General features: G+C 39.6%; 1 protein-coding gene across 1 annotated transcript in view; it reads right to left on the bottom strand.

Moving 5' to 3' along the window:
* The window catches only part of NRBF2 (nuclear receptor binding factor 2), a 119,397-nt gene that overhangs the window by 66,785 nt on the left and 36,975 nt on the right, over nt 1-15,637 (bottom strand). The gene's annotated exons all lie outside the window — the stretch shown is intronic.

Genomic DNA, 15,637 nt, shown 5'->3' with positions numbered 1-15,637 from the left:
AGTACAGTGGGACAATGACCTCCTTTTTTCTGGATGAAAAGCCCTTGGTGATGAGATGTGCCACATAGGATTTCCTGATTGTTGTGGTGATGTGGCTATGGGAGACCACTGCAGCTTGCCACTGGTTACAACTCTATCTGTAATTTACACTTTACTTCACGTTACCATTCCTAAAAGTATAGTCATAGAAACTTTCCTACATGGCTAGTCATCAGGTCTTGTGCAGTCAAAAGATGTAGGCCACCCGAGTAAGTACCCTCAAAAACAAACCAAGAAAGCCAAGAAAAATCCACAATACATTCTTTAATATTCTAGAAGTTATAAAGAATAGGTCTACCAACAAAAGGAGCATCAGATGTTAGCATGACGACTGCAGAATGTGTGCATGTAATACGTACATTTTACAAGGACCCAGACATACGCACACTAATTGGTTTACCCTTTCACTTTTCTAGCCACCATGCATCCTGTTGTCAGTTTACATAGCTTGTGCTGCTCATTTCTTCATTTTACTGTCTGTATTTTTCTTTACATAATCTGGCAATGGATTACATTCACTAAACTTGCTTTGAGTACATCAGCTGGACATCCGAACGGTAGTACAAGATTTAGTTTTAAACTTTTTCATGCATGATCCATTTGTACAGGTTCTGTTTTTTTCTAATGTCATACAAAGTATTTTATTTCAGTATATGGCATTTCTTGCCCTGTATCTTATCATTGTAGCTCTATATCTATTTAAATTGGAATGCAGGTCTAGTCTTCCTAACCACTGAATACAATTAGGTCCTCTGGGCTGTCTAGCATATTACACACATACACCAGAAGCATGTGGAAATCACAAGTCAATTGACTGATTTTTGGTTCTGGCAGCAAGTCTGGCAAACAGAAATAAGAAAGGTGGATTTATAATGGCAGAAATGAGCCTCTTCCTCAAGGTTCAGAGACCTTGAATTTACTTAATTTAATTAAGCGAGCAGGGAACGCAGCTCACACGATACATGGTGTGCATTTCTCTGCTGCCATACAAAATATAGCATATTAATATTATGCAATTGCTGTTTTGTCTAGTCACATAGCTGCAGTTTTGCAATTTGATCATGAAACCCCAAGTACTTTCTACACATACTAACTTCAAAATTTCTAAACACTGATGCATATACCAACAAAAACACCTTGCTACTCCTAGAAGTAAAATCTGCACTCTACCTAAAAAGTGGATTTGGGGTTACTATTTTCCCCACAGTGGTACTACACACAAACCCTTCATCAATAAAGAAAGATATTACAAACCTTTTGCAGCTATTGCAATTATAACTTCTTCATTCTACTCTCCCAGAACCCAACACTTATCTTCATCAATAATCATTCCTAGTCTTCATATTACTTATATTTTCTACAATAACCTTTCAAAATCAAGGTGGTGTATAACATTAGCAAACAAACTTACCTGCATACACTGCCAGCCTTATGCTGTCCTTAGGATTACCATACACCACAAAAATACTGCATGGCGTGGTCTAAGTATTCTTACTATATCTAGTGTTCTACATAGATTTATTTACTTGAATATGTAAATGATAAAATCTAAACATTTTAAAAATAAGAAAAGAAACATAATAATGCAGTTAAAGCAGCTTTAAAAAGTTTAAATATGGTTATAATAAATACATTATTGTAAGCAAAACAGAACTCCTGACCAAAAATAAAGCAAAATAAAAAAGTAAAATCAACTACAAGGTTCAGCAGGGGTTCTCAGAAGAGTCAGTCCATCTGAAGATCGAAGGACCTTGTTGGGGAAAATGGTACAAGCAGAACTTTTACATAATAAAGGTTTAGGTTGTGCAGGGCCCACAGGGAAAGAGAAATTATCTTAAGACCTGGCAGCAAGCAGAAGCAAATTCACATCCTGCAAGAAAGGCACCAAGTGGCATGATAGAAGTGTCCCAGTTAAAAACGTGCTGCATAACTCTTAGCACTACAACAGTAAAAGGTCATTTGGTTAAGACTGGAAACTTATGGAAGAGGAACTGCTGAAAGAACAGAGTAATGAAACAAGTTAACAAAATTCACAGATCACACCAATAAATTATTGGACTGTTGAAATAAAATGGAAATGTGAGCTAGACATTTTCCAAACAATGTTAAGAGGTCTCCTAAACAACAGTGCGACTACAAGGATTCCAGTACACAAAGGTAGCCAAGTCAAGAATAAATTTTAGAAACTGCACATGTAAACATGACATTTTTTCATTTTAGTATTGTGAAAAAAGTGACCAAAAATAGGATGGTAGGATTCTTTAGACATGATGGACAGGGCCATAATATGCATTTAGAATAAGAGGTGGAGTCATGAGAGTCTAACTTGATTAAGATTACAGAAGGGAAAGAAAATGAACAAAACAGAAACGATGCAAACAGTAGCACATTAATACGATTTCACAAGTTAGACTGACAGACAAAATTACATGAAAAGGGTTTGAAGATGAAAGACACTATTTTTAAACCCGTTGACACAGTACAGTGGATTGTCATTATCAAGAGTAAAGTGCAGCAAAGCAGACATGCTACAGAGACTGCAAGTAAGTGACAGCATGACGTACAAATGTAAAGCTGAGCACTTATACAGTTTCATAGTTAAAGGGAGGGAATTGTGCAGCACAGAAAACAGATGTCAAAGGGGCAAAACATAACTTTACTGACTAGGAGATTGACATGCAGACAGTGATATGCATACAGCTATGTTGATCTTTTAAAGGAGTGCGCAACTTTCTTAAACCTGTGGATATCAAGGTATAGAGAGTGCATTCTATCCTAGCCAAGCAGACCTTTCATAGAACATGAGCCATGTTAAGTATTTTGATTACAGTACGAACTAGCAGCAGTACGAACTAGCAGCAGTAAACAACCTTCAGAGAATTGGGCACAAGAAAAAGGAAACACTCCTACTTCAAACGCAAAGTAATTTATTAATAAACAAAAACAAACAAAGCTTTCAGGGCAACCCCTTCAGTGCTAATGCATCACTAAACAAAAATTCATTATATAAAGAAGAAAGTACATATAATAGGACCACAGCCAACCAATAAAATCAATTAAAACATTACACACAATTAAAATACTTAAATAGTAAAGAAATGATTAACACAACCCATTATTAATTATAAATTTGTATTTTCACTAAAACAGGTTTTAAGGTAACAACATTATTCAAACCTAGTTTACAATCAGCTTTTAATCTAAAAGTCCAATCTTATTCACTGACATACAAATTATTAACTATACATCCACCCCAATTCGATGAATAACAGATATTACCCTAAATTTAAAGTCATGCTTACAATCAAGTCTCTAAAAGATATTTATTTACAGCATTCGTTGTTACAGCTCTATGTATTTCAGACTTATGTTCATTAATTCATTCCCTAAACGTACGGCTACATTTGCCTACATAAAAAGGGCATGCGATGCAGGTAGCAAGATATACAACATGTACAATAGTACAAGAAGCACAACACAAAGAAAAATGTTTTTCTCGTGGTGGGGTATGTAAATATATTACTGGTCAGGATATCTCTGCAAGAACTACAATTGTAGCATAGGAAGGTTCCCACCTTAGATAAAGAAGTTATGTTCTTACCATACCATTCTGTTTTGTTGATCTTCATTCATTCATTACTGATGTGTGTTGGTTCCGTCCTTGGAACAGAGTCAGTCGTTATAATAAGCACACTCCAGCCAAAACAACTCGAGCCAAGTCTTACTCATAGTGTCCCTCTCTATATTACCTCAGATCAAGTTTGCTTGCAAGGAAGAAAAAAAAAAAGAGAGAGACTTTACCTGAGCAACTTCCCTATCATAGGGCAGGACCATATCCAAACCTCCAGGAGTCTTTCGGAGGGGGGTGGTGGGCGAGTTGTAATGAATGAATATCAACAACACAGATGGAAAGTTATGGTAAGAACAACTTCTTTATCTGATGATGTTAATCTTCATTCATTCCTTACTGATGGGACAGAGTCCCTAGCTACTTTGTTTCCTGGGAGGCCCTATGGAAGAATATTCCTGAGTACCATTGAACCAAAGGAAGCTCTCCCCCTAGAGACCATATCCAGTTTGTAATGAGTGATAAAAGTATGAGAGGTAGACCATGTCGCTTCTGCACAAATGTCATCCATAGAAGCTCTTGAATGGAATGCAACAGACATTGCAACTGATCGTGTGGAATGCGCTTTGACTTTAGATGGTAATGAGGCTTTGTTCCATCGATAAATTAAGCAAATACAGTCTCTCAACCATTTAAACAAGGTAACTTTGGAAACGGGTCTCCCTAATCTTGGCCCTGAGAATGACACTAATAACTGGTCAGATTTTCGTAATGACTTAGTTTAGTCAAGATAAAACACAATGGTTTATGCACGTCAAGCAAATGTAGTGCATATATTCCTTTGTTAGAAAAATTTGGAAAGGAAACTGGTAGACTTATGGTTTGATTAATAGTCAAGTCCAAAATAACTCTGGGTAAAAAGAAGGGGTTAGTCCAGAGTGATACTTTGTCCTTATGGAACACGCTATGCAAGGACGTTTTGTGCACAAAGCTTGCAACTCTGAAATTCGTCTTGTTGAGGTAATGGCCACCACGAACAAAGTCTTCCAGGATAAAAATTTTAGATCTCAGTTGGCAGCAGATTCAAAGAGAGGATGAGTCAAGGACTGCAAAACTAAAGTTAAATTCCAGGGCTCGATCAGTGGTTTAAAAGGAAGCCTAATGTGTGCAACTCCTTTCAAAAATGTTTTTCAGAGACGGCGTGAAATCAAGGAACAGTCCTCAAAACCATTATGAAAACTGGAGACTGCTGCCAAATGTACTCGAATAGTTGACGCTGCAGCTCCTGAATGGAGAAGGTTAGATAAGTAATCTAGCACTGTAGAAAGTGGTGCCGAAAAAGGATCAACTCCATTTGTACAAGACCAAAAAAATTTATCTTTTCCACTTTCTTAGATGGAGTCTCCTGGTGGATGGTTTATGAGAAGCCAGAAGAATGTAGTGCACAGGGGAGGACAGGTTGTTTTGCCTGGCGATTACTGGAAGTGGAGGAGCCACGCTGTCAGCCTGAGACTCAATATGTTCAAATGAATCAACCGTTGTGGGTGCGACAGCTGTTCCGGAGTTGGATCCAGAATCCATGGTTGATGTACTAGGTAAGGCCAACGAAAGGGAAAACAGATTTTGTCGGGGCCAGTAGGGTGCAATGAGGATTACTTTGCTTTTCAACCATAGGGCTTTCTTCAAAAATTGTGGAAACAGAGGAAGGGGAGGGTATGCATAAAGAAGCCCCGTGGGCCAATCGTGCACCAGAGCATCTCTGGGGGACTCCCCCCCCCCCTTTGGGGGAATTACGGCAAAGTACCTGCTGCATTTGCGATTTGTAGGAGAGACAAACAGATTGCAGCAAGGCTGGCCCCAACGACTGAAGATCTCTGCTGCTACGACAGGATTGAGGGACCACTAGTGAGGCAGGAGAATGCATCTGCTCAATTTGTCTGCAATTACATTGGAATCCCCTGGAATGTGTGTTGCTAACAGAAAGCGGTTGGAAGCCATCGCCTACTGCCAAATTCTCATGGTCTCTCAACAAAATGGGAAAGACTTGGTTCCCCCTTATTTACTGATGTACCAGACTACTGACATTTTGTTGGACTGGATGGCAACTGTTCCTGAAGGGGAAAACAGATTGAAATGCATGCTTGCAACGCTAGAAGCACTGCACTCAGTTCTAGAACACTGATATGCAAGTTGGCCTCCAAGGGTGACCAAGTGCCTTTGACTGTCCTTCCCTGGAAATGCCCTCCCCCTCCCAATCAGGGTGGCATCTGTGGTCACTATGGCTCTGGGCTGAGGAGAGAAGAAAGGGCAACTCCATAGGTGCTCTTCTGACTTCATCCACCAAATTAAATCTTGTTTGCACCAATTTGTTATCCCGATTTGAAAGGACATAGGATGAGTTAAAGGGGACCACTGCATTAGCAAAAGGCACTGTTGGAGTCTGGCGGATAGATGAAAAGGGGGTCCTGATTGAGAGATGAAAAGTCAGCAAGCAAAGGAGAGTAGTAGTGCCTAAACAGAATTCATCCTCAAGTCTTGGTGAGTACCTTTGCGGGGTGGACCCTGTTTTTTTACAAAATCTCACAAAGGCGACACGGATATATAGACTGTACTTATATAGCATATATCATGGACAGAAGTAAATCAAAAATAAATTGCTGGGTGCACAAGACCTAGGATAAAAAAATGACCAATCCTGGCAGGCGCACTGGTGCCAGGACTGCAAAAAATGACAGTGTAGAATCCTCAAAATAAGGAAACATTCCTACAATGGGGCCATGCCAAGCTCAGGGGAAGGATGCCCACCCCTGTTGTAGAAGGAAGTAGCAGTCCACAAAAACGACAAAAAATGATTGGCCAAAGAAGAGCCATAAAGAGGATAGAGTGGTCTATTGAAAGTGGACCGTTGAGGATAAGAAAAAAATTATGTATTACTATTATGTAAAAAGCCCACAATTTCCAGACACAACCTATACAAAACGATTGAGAGAAATCAGAGGAAAGAAAAATACTTCTGCAGGAAAAACTGTCACAAGCTTCAAATAAAAAAATTATTTCATTAATACAACAGATTTTTGAAAAACAGTATATAGATCAAGAAACTTTGATCTCTTTGGGAAAAGAAGTCTGAGGAAGTGAGAAAATATAAACAGCAAAATCTAGAGATTTGTGGGAAAGAGAGATTTGATATGGTGCAATATTTATGCAAAGGAGAAAACCAAGTTAACCAATACAGAGAAGGCAGTCTCAAAGATATTCGAAGAAAAATAAAGGCAAAAGCATCCAGAGATGGAAAATTTCACAATAAAAAGATAAATAGCACGAATATTTAATGAAGAAAAGAGGACTAGTAAAGCAGAAGTTAAAGAAATAGAAGTTTAAGTTATGGAGTGCCTGCAAAGTGAATGATTTAACGTAGAAGTCTAAAACAGACTACATCACAGCATGATGGAGTGTGTCCCTATAATAAGGAAAACCAAGAAGATCAGGCGACGTGAAGAAGAAATATGGACAGGAGAAAGGAAAAAAGAAAGATTTAATATGGTGCAATATTTATGCAAAGGAGAAAGTAAAACTAATACAAAAAGAACAGCACCAAAGATATTTGAAGAAAAATATAAGCAAAGGAATCCGGATATGGAAAACTTTACAATACAAAAATAAGAAGACTAAGAGGAAAAGTAGAAAAATAGATTAGTAATGGAGAAGTCAAAGAAACAGAATTTGAGGTAATGGAACAGCTGCAAAGAGAAGGATTCAGTGTAGAAAATCAAATGCAAAAAGCACCACAACAGGATAGAGCAATGGATATCCAAATTAAGTGGAAACCAGTAGAACAGAAGCAACTGGTCAGGTGCCATATCAAGATATTTTGGAGCATTCCACAGGAAACCAGTATAAATGTTCATTTGAAGCTAGACAGCAAGGAAAGGAACAGGAAACTTTGATGCAGTCAATGTTGAGGAGTGATAGGCCAGTGAGTTCCCATATGACAGAACAGATGACACAGGATGAAATTGAAGAGAATGTGCCACCGGAAGATGCTATAGAACTTTCTATAGAATGCCCACAGGAAACAGAAAACAAGGGATGTGCCCTCAGTATAGAAGAAAATGAGTTAAGAGAAGAGTCGCTTGCTTTAACAAAGACAGATATATCAAGATCAATGAGAGAAATAGACCACAGAAGGTTAATAAAACCCCAAAAGTCAGAAGCTTGAAAACACATGAACACAGTAATTAGGACTGTGCGCAGAGATCCATGCGATATAACAGACGTAAACAGAATATATTATTATGCTGCTAAATTAACAACTGATAAAGTTCTACCACAGGAATAGGGTAGTGAGGGAAAAGAGGGGGGAAAGCGAATACCATCCTGGAAATATCGAAGAGAGAAAACTATAAAGCAAGAGGGAACAGATCAACAAAAATATTAAGAAAGATAGATGTGATAAAAGCAATGCACAGTATTAGGACAGTCCAGGATCTACTATGCACTATTGGAGATAAAATTTCAAAACAGGTGGAAAGACAAGGAATTGAAAGATACCCCCCATCCCCCAAAAAAGAGGAGGTAGATATATTTTGGAGAAGTATCTATGAAGATCCTAAGGAACATAAAGATGCTAAATGGATGCAAAAAGTAAAAAAAAAAAAAGAAAAAGAAGTTTAAAGGTACTGGATATGAAATGAGATGAAATAACAGCCAGAGAATTGAAACAAAGTTGAGAAAAGCCTCTAACTGGAAAACCCCAGGCCCAGATGCAGTACCTAACTTTTGGCTTAAAGTATTAACTTCTTTGCACGAGGATCTAGCCAGGAGTAAGAACTATTTATATGTGCACCCCGAAGACACACCACACTGGTTAACAGGAAAAACAATGCTCTTACTTAAGAGTGGACCTGCAAGCTACCCTAAAAATTATAGACCAATAACTTGTCTTCCAACGATGTATAAACTATACATGGGAATTAACGCTGAGAGAGTTTGGTCATCTAGAAGAAAACTCAATTATGGCAGTAGAATAAAAGGGCAATAAAAAAGAAAGTCATATGGAACAAAGGATCATTTGTTGTTAAAAGTTATAGTGGAGAATTGCAAGCTTCTAAATAAGCCATGGATTGACTACAAAAAAGCATTTGATAGTATCCCACATTCATGGATAACAGAGCTTAAAAATATAGAAGATACACCCTACACTGATTGACGACATTACAGTAACCATGAAACAGTGGCAAACCACTTTGCAATTAATCCATGATAAAGGACAGATTATTGTCCCAGGGATAAAAATCCAAAGGGGGATATTCCAGGGTGGCTCTCTGTCACCGTTGCTATTCTGCCTTGCCATTAATCTATTAAGCTGTTTACACAACAGCTTAGGCCATGGCTACAATTTGGCTTCTAGAAAACAGTCTAATGACTTTTCATCTTCTCTTTGTCGATGATTTAAAACTGCATAGCTCATCAGAGGAGGATCTGAAAGCACAGTTGCAGGCTATCAAAACTTTTTCAGATGATATTGGAATGTCATTTGGTCTTGATAAATGTGCAAAAGCAACCTTTAAAAAAAGAAAACTGCAGCACCAAGAAAACATCAGTTTGGAACAAGAATGTGCTATAAAAGAACTTGAGCAAGAGACTGTATAAAATCTTGGGAATTGAAGGATCAGCAATAAAACATGAACAAATGCGAATAAAGCTCAGTAAGGTGTACTTTAGAAGACAAACTAATCCTGAAAACAGCAGTGACATCTAGGAACAAGATCCAAGCCATAAATCAATTCGCTCTTCCTGTCTTAACTTATAGTTTTGGAGTGATTGACTGACCCCCAAAAAGTGTTGGATAGATTGGATATTAAAACAAGAAGCATGCTTCATGCTTACCAAATGATTTATAAAAAGTGTATACCAAGATTATATATTCCCCGTTCCGAAGGAGGGATGGGCCTCCTTGAAATTACATGTATAGATCTGCAAATCGTGGGACTACATATCTACTGACCTCACAAGATCCAAATGTAGTGAAAGATTTGAAACAGGAGGAGAATAAATCTAAGATGACATCTCTGCTTAAATTTAGCAGAAGCATATCGATGTCAAGCAGGAATGGAAATCAAACCAGAAGTGGATAAAAACCCGGCAGCAACTGAATATGCTAAAAACACAAGAGTATAAAGTGAAGGACCAGATGAGAAGGCAAGAAATGTGGAAAAAGCATAAATATAGTTGCAAATACAGAAAACTTCTGGATGAGCCTCATGTTGATCAAGAACAAATGCAGGAATGGTTAAGGAGAGGTGAATTCACATCAAGAAATGAAAGGTTAATATTGGCAGCCCAAGATAGTGGGCTACGTACATGCTGGTTTACAAAGTCCATTGAACATGTGGGAGAAACAGACATACGTAGGTTTTGTAAAACCTAATTGGAAACAGTCACACACCTTGCTGCGACTCACTAATGGCAGAGGGACTGTATACTGAAAGGCATAATAATGTGCAGAGACTGGTACACTGGAGATTGTGCAAACATTAGGGTATCAAAGTGGCTGAAAAACACTGGAAACATGAGCCACAATGAATCATAGAAAATGATGAAGTTTATATCACATGGGATCACCCAATACCAACAGTTCAAAAGATAGATGCTAGAAAACCAGATATAGCGGTCCAAGAAAAGACAAAAGTAGCATTGATCATTGAAATCACCACACCTAGTGACTAGTGTCTTGCGTACAGACACAAAGTCATAAAATACCTTGATCCACATGGCTTTCGTTTCTGCCTGCAGAAGAAAGATACTCAGACAGTTCCAATAGTAGTAGGAGCAACGAGTCTTATAAAAAAAGAATCATATTTAGATATGTTACCAGTTCATGTAACACCGCACGAATTGCAGGAGGAGTCATTACTGTGCACACTGCGGGTGCTGCGAAGAGCACTTTTGGCCAACAGTGAAACAATACCAATTTCATGAACTTTAATAGTACTTTGACTTAGGAATTGGGTCCATTCCAGTCATGGTATTAGAAACTCAAAAGACTTTGAGAAATGTGCTAGTAAAAGCCACTGTAGGAGTCTCATGTGTAGTCTTGCCAGGGGAACTATTGTTATCGAAGCTGCCACTGACCCTAGTAGTTGGGAGGCTCACCAGAGTCGGAGCTTTGTCCTAACAGAGTATCACCTGGAGTTGATATCGGAGTCTTTTCAGCCTGTGGAGTGAGAGGGAGACCAGGCAAGATTGACTACCTAAATTTGCTCCTATGAACAAATTTGCTCCTATGAACTCTATTCTTTGAGAAGGAGTCAAGTTGCATTTGTCCTGGTTTACTGTTATCCCCAAGTGTTCCAGTAGTTGTAGAGTGTGTTGAGTGGCTGAAACCAGAAGATGCTTGGTTGGGGCGGTGAGGAGCCAAGTGTCCAAGTATGGAAACACCCGTAATCTTTGCAGTCTCAAGTAAGCTGTTACCACTGACATGCATTTGGTGAACACTCTGGGGGCCAGAGAGAGATCAAAGGGCAGCGCTCAGAATTGGTAGTGACTGGTTCCCAGCTGGAAGAGGAGGAATCTTCTGGAGCATTTGTCCATTTTTATGTGGTAATATGTGTCCTGAAGATCTATTTAGCACATCCAATCATCTTTCTCCAGAAAAGGAAGTACAGACTGAACCATGACCATCCGGAATTTCATTTGTTTGACAAATTTGTTTAGGATGTTGAGGTCCAGAACTGGCTTCCAGTCTTTTTTGGCACTAAAAAGAACAGAGTAGAATCCGGGTCTTATCTGGTTTGGTGGGACTATTTGGATAATCCTTTTTTGAAAGGGCTTTTGGATTTCTTGAGCTGCTACTTCCCTTTGACTGGGCGGAACGTCAGGAATATGTGTCAACTGACTTAGGTAAAGGTTGAAAGGGATGTGGTAACCTCTGGCAATCATCATCTGCATCCAAACATCTGTGGTTATTGTTTGCAGAGAAAATCACCCCCCCAACTTTTACAGAGGCAAGCAATAGGGCCACTCTTCAGAAGTGCTGATAGGGTTGTCCAGAGAAGGAATCCCTGGATCCTGGACTATGTGGACCCACTGCCTCTGAAGGGGCATTGTCCAGAGAAGGAATTCCTGGATCCCTCATTATGTGGATCCCCTCTGCCTCTGAAGGGGCATCTTCCGGTCGTGTCCCCCCTGTGCCCTGGGAGAAAACTTGCCACATGTGTCGCGGAAAGGACCCTGGGATTTTTTGTACCACATTTTCCCACTCCTCCGATTCCTGGAATAGGATCGTTGAGGGGTGGACAAACATACGCCTACTGCAGACAAGGTCTTACCATACTTTTCACACCTGGCTAAAGTGTCTTTTACCATGGGACCAAAAAGAGAAGAGGCTTCTACGGGGCATTCAGGAAGGAAGATTTAAAGGGATCCGCAAAATCACATAGGTGCCAGGTGTGACGTCTTGTGACAACACCTGTACCCCACTGCTCTAGCTCCCCACTCAGTAGAATGAGAAATCATGCAATTCAAAACTGCTTCAGGAAGGCAACAGGATAACCATAAAACGTACTTCAGAAAAAAGTATTTTCTTAGACCAAAAACGTAAGCTCTTTCACGGTTGTAAAATCCGCTTCATCAGACGTACTTCCATCAATACAATAAAAGCCATACATACTCATTTCAAATTTCAAACAACCAATGGCAGAAATAAAGCAATCAACAAAATATATAACAAAATAATTTAAAATATTTAAAAATACATCATAAATATATCAAATCATGTATTGTGATATAATATAGTATAGGTAGTATAAGTATAAATTAATTATATAAATAGATGAATTTTAGAAACTTATTATTTAACCCCTATAACTTAAAGTAAAGGTTTCAATGGGACAACATCATTTAAGCCCCGGCCCCTATGGGCACCTAACCTAAGAATCCATTTCACTTTTAAATCTTTCAGTGGCATTAACCAAGTCTCCATCTAGTACTTTCATCCTGTTTTTGTAAAACTTGAAAAACAAATGGCATTCTGTTTAGTTTACGGGTAAAGTCTGTAGAGATGACTGGAAGTCTCCAACAAGTGTAATGAGCTTTTTAAAATAATGGAATCCTGTCCTTTAATACCCAAGGCTTATACATTATCTAGTCAAGTATTCTCTGCATGGCAACAACAGAAAGGCTTTCAATGTTGGCAATTCTTTAACAGTATGCTTATTAAAGCTTACTTGCATCTTATGATCTCAGACAAGCTTACATTATGGTCATTAAAGCATTGCTACAGAGCAACAGGCACTTTGAGTAATAAGCATAAATCAACAGTACAAAAAATATGACAGAAACCAGACCTTTCTGCAAAATCAAGGACAGATGAAAAGCCACTGTAGTACTTGCGTCTACCTTGGATGGGGGGGGGGGGGGGGGTGGGCACACTGCACATTTACACTGCATAACTACTCCTTGCCTTGCTTGGACACATCCAGAGTCAGTACATGGTAGAGTGGGGTGCAACAAGTATGTCACAATTTGAAATGTCTCTGGCTGACTGTGATGGCCCTGACACATGTGTCATACCTCTCAACCTCAGAGCAAGAAATCTGGACAAAGCCATACACAGAAGTGGGACAAATGCCCACAAATAAGGACAATTTTTAAATATTGCTCTAATAAACTTAGAAAGATAATAGAATAGGTCTTGCATTAGTATGACTTTTCTGAAGGGTATAAAATCTGAAACTCAAATGTCTGCCATTATTTTCTAACTTCCGTCTTTAGTGATTTGTCACTAATTTGCCAAAAAACACAATTTTATGAAAAATGGACCAAATGTGATGCAAAAATATAAAATAGCCACACAATACAGCTGGGAACCTGTCAAAGAAGGGACACTTTAATATTAGTACTGCTAACTTGAGCAGCTGACAAAAATCTACATGCATTTCACGTAATCTATAACTTTGATTATTACAGTCATTTCTTAATTGTAAACCCTCCATGTTTTCTTCCAAAATTGCTATTTTGCGGAGGGATTATTAGGGGGAAGAGCAACATTTTAAGCCAAAATCGGAGACAGTTGAGAGGTTGGCTATGCCTAATTCTATAAAGCAATTTATTTGCATGTACCTCTCAACCTGTTAATGCAGTAAATCTGAACAAGGCCAAATATACTGGGGGAACATAGGTTCATAGGTTCATAGGTTCATACTAGGCTATCTGCCCAAGGGCATTTATAAGCCTAGCCATAGTTATGTGGCTTTCGCCACCCCTTTAGTTTGAATAAAAACTATGCCTATCATTTTGCTGTGCCTCTGTCAAGCAGTGGAAGTAATCCTATATCTGCAATCTCCCATCCATTGGTCAAGATTCCTCTTGAACAAGACCAGAGAGGTGCTCTGCCTCACATGTACCGGGATTTTGTTCCACAGCATAGGGAGTCTCTGGGTGATGAATCTGTCCCTCCAGCACGTTCTATTTATAACCGTGTCAAGGTTTAAGTCTCCGCCCTTGTGGTTCTGAGGGATCTAGATTTTTGAGGTGAAGCATATTCATCAAATCTGGGTTTGACATGGCCTTATATGTCAGGCACAGGTCACCTCTGAGCAAGCGGTATGAGACTGAATAGAGCTGGAGTTCTTTCAGTCGGGCAGCATAAGACATATTTTGAGACCCTTTATCCTTTTGGTGAGGAACTTTTGGGGCCTTTCAAGCTGCAGCAGGTGTCTGGTCAGATACATTCGAGCGGGGCATTGTACTCAATCATAGGTCTAATAAGTGATGAGTACAGGGGACGATGACCTCCCTTGATCTAGATGTGAATCCCTTCATGATCAGGTGGGTGATATAGAAGGTTTTCCTAACTACTTTAGCAACATGAGTGTCAAAAGGCTACTGTCAACCTGGGTCCCCAGATCTCTGATGACTTTTCTGTGCTCAGTGGATTGCCACCTATATGGTAGCTAGGGGTAGCCTTGTTTTTCCCAAAGGGTATGACTATGCATTTTTGGCGTTTAACTTCAGGCCATGGCTCTGGCACCAGTTATCCATTTCTGTGAGGCCCTTCTGGAGGATATCTGTGTCAGATGTGAGTTTGCAGTCATCTGCAAACTTTGTCAGCCATAACCCTCCTGTGTTTGCTTGTACTTCAGAAAAGTAGATGCCGAACAAGAGTGGACCCAGGACTGAGCCCTGTGGGACACCACTTGTGACAGGCTTTGAGTCTGACATGGCTCCAGCAACTCTGACCCTGTGGGTTCTGTCACTTAGCCAGTTTGCAACCCATCTTGTGATGTATGGGTTTACATTCAAGCTGATGAGTTTTTCGATGATACCTGAGTGGGGTATTGTGTGAAGGCCTTTGCCAGGTCGAGGTAGGCTGTATGGACTGCCTTTCCTCATCAATGGCCTTGGTGACTGTCTCGAAAAAGTCAACCAAGTTTAAGAGGCAGGATCTGCCTTTGACAAAGCCAAACTGAGTTGGATCCAAAGTCTGCAAGTTCCCTATGTCTTTATTTATGAGTTCCATTATGATCCTCTCCATGGCTTTGCAGATAAGGCTTGTCAAGCTAATGGGGCGGTAATTTCCAGGGTCTGTGGAGGCACGCCCTTATGAAGTGGGACCAATCCTGAGGTGAGGCTAAGATTAAACAGCTGTCCTAACTGTGGGTTTAATTCCTCATTGAGTTCATGAAGCACACAGCCGGGGACACCATCCGGTCCCATGGATGCTGTTTTTTTGCCTTAGTGAGGGCAGTTCTCACCTGGGCGTTGGAGATGTTTGGGGGCTACAATCCTCTGGAATAGATATCTCTCCTTTGGGGAGGGGAGAAGTTTGCACTGAACCTGTCAGCCAGTATGTTGGCAATGTGTGTAGGTTCAGTAATTTTCACATCATTTTGAACTAATTCTGAGCATATCTGGGAGTTTCCTCCTAGGTTTCTAACATAGCTAAAGAAGGCCTTATGATTCTCTTTAGAGTCCTTTTTCTCTCAAAATTTGCCTTGGATGATTTTATGAGAGCTCTTAGTTTTTACT

The sequence above is a fragment of the Protopterus annectens genome, chromosome 14.part0 (assembly GCF_019279795.1).
Source record: "Protopterus annectens isolate FY-2018-M chromosome 14.part0, PAN1.0, whole genome shotgun sequence".
Classification (NCBI taxonomy): domain Eukaryota; kingdom Metazoa; phylum Chordata; order Ceratodontiformes; family Protopteridae; genus Protopterus; species Protopterus annectens.
Note: the sequence above shows the minus strand (reverse complement) of the source record. Positions and strands in the feature narration are given on the sequence as shown.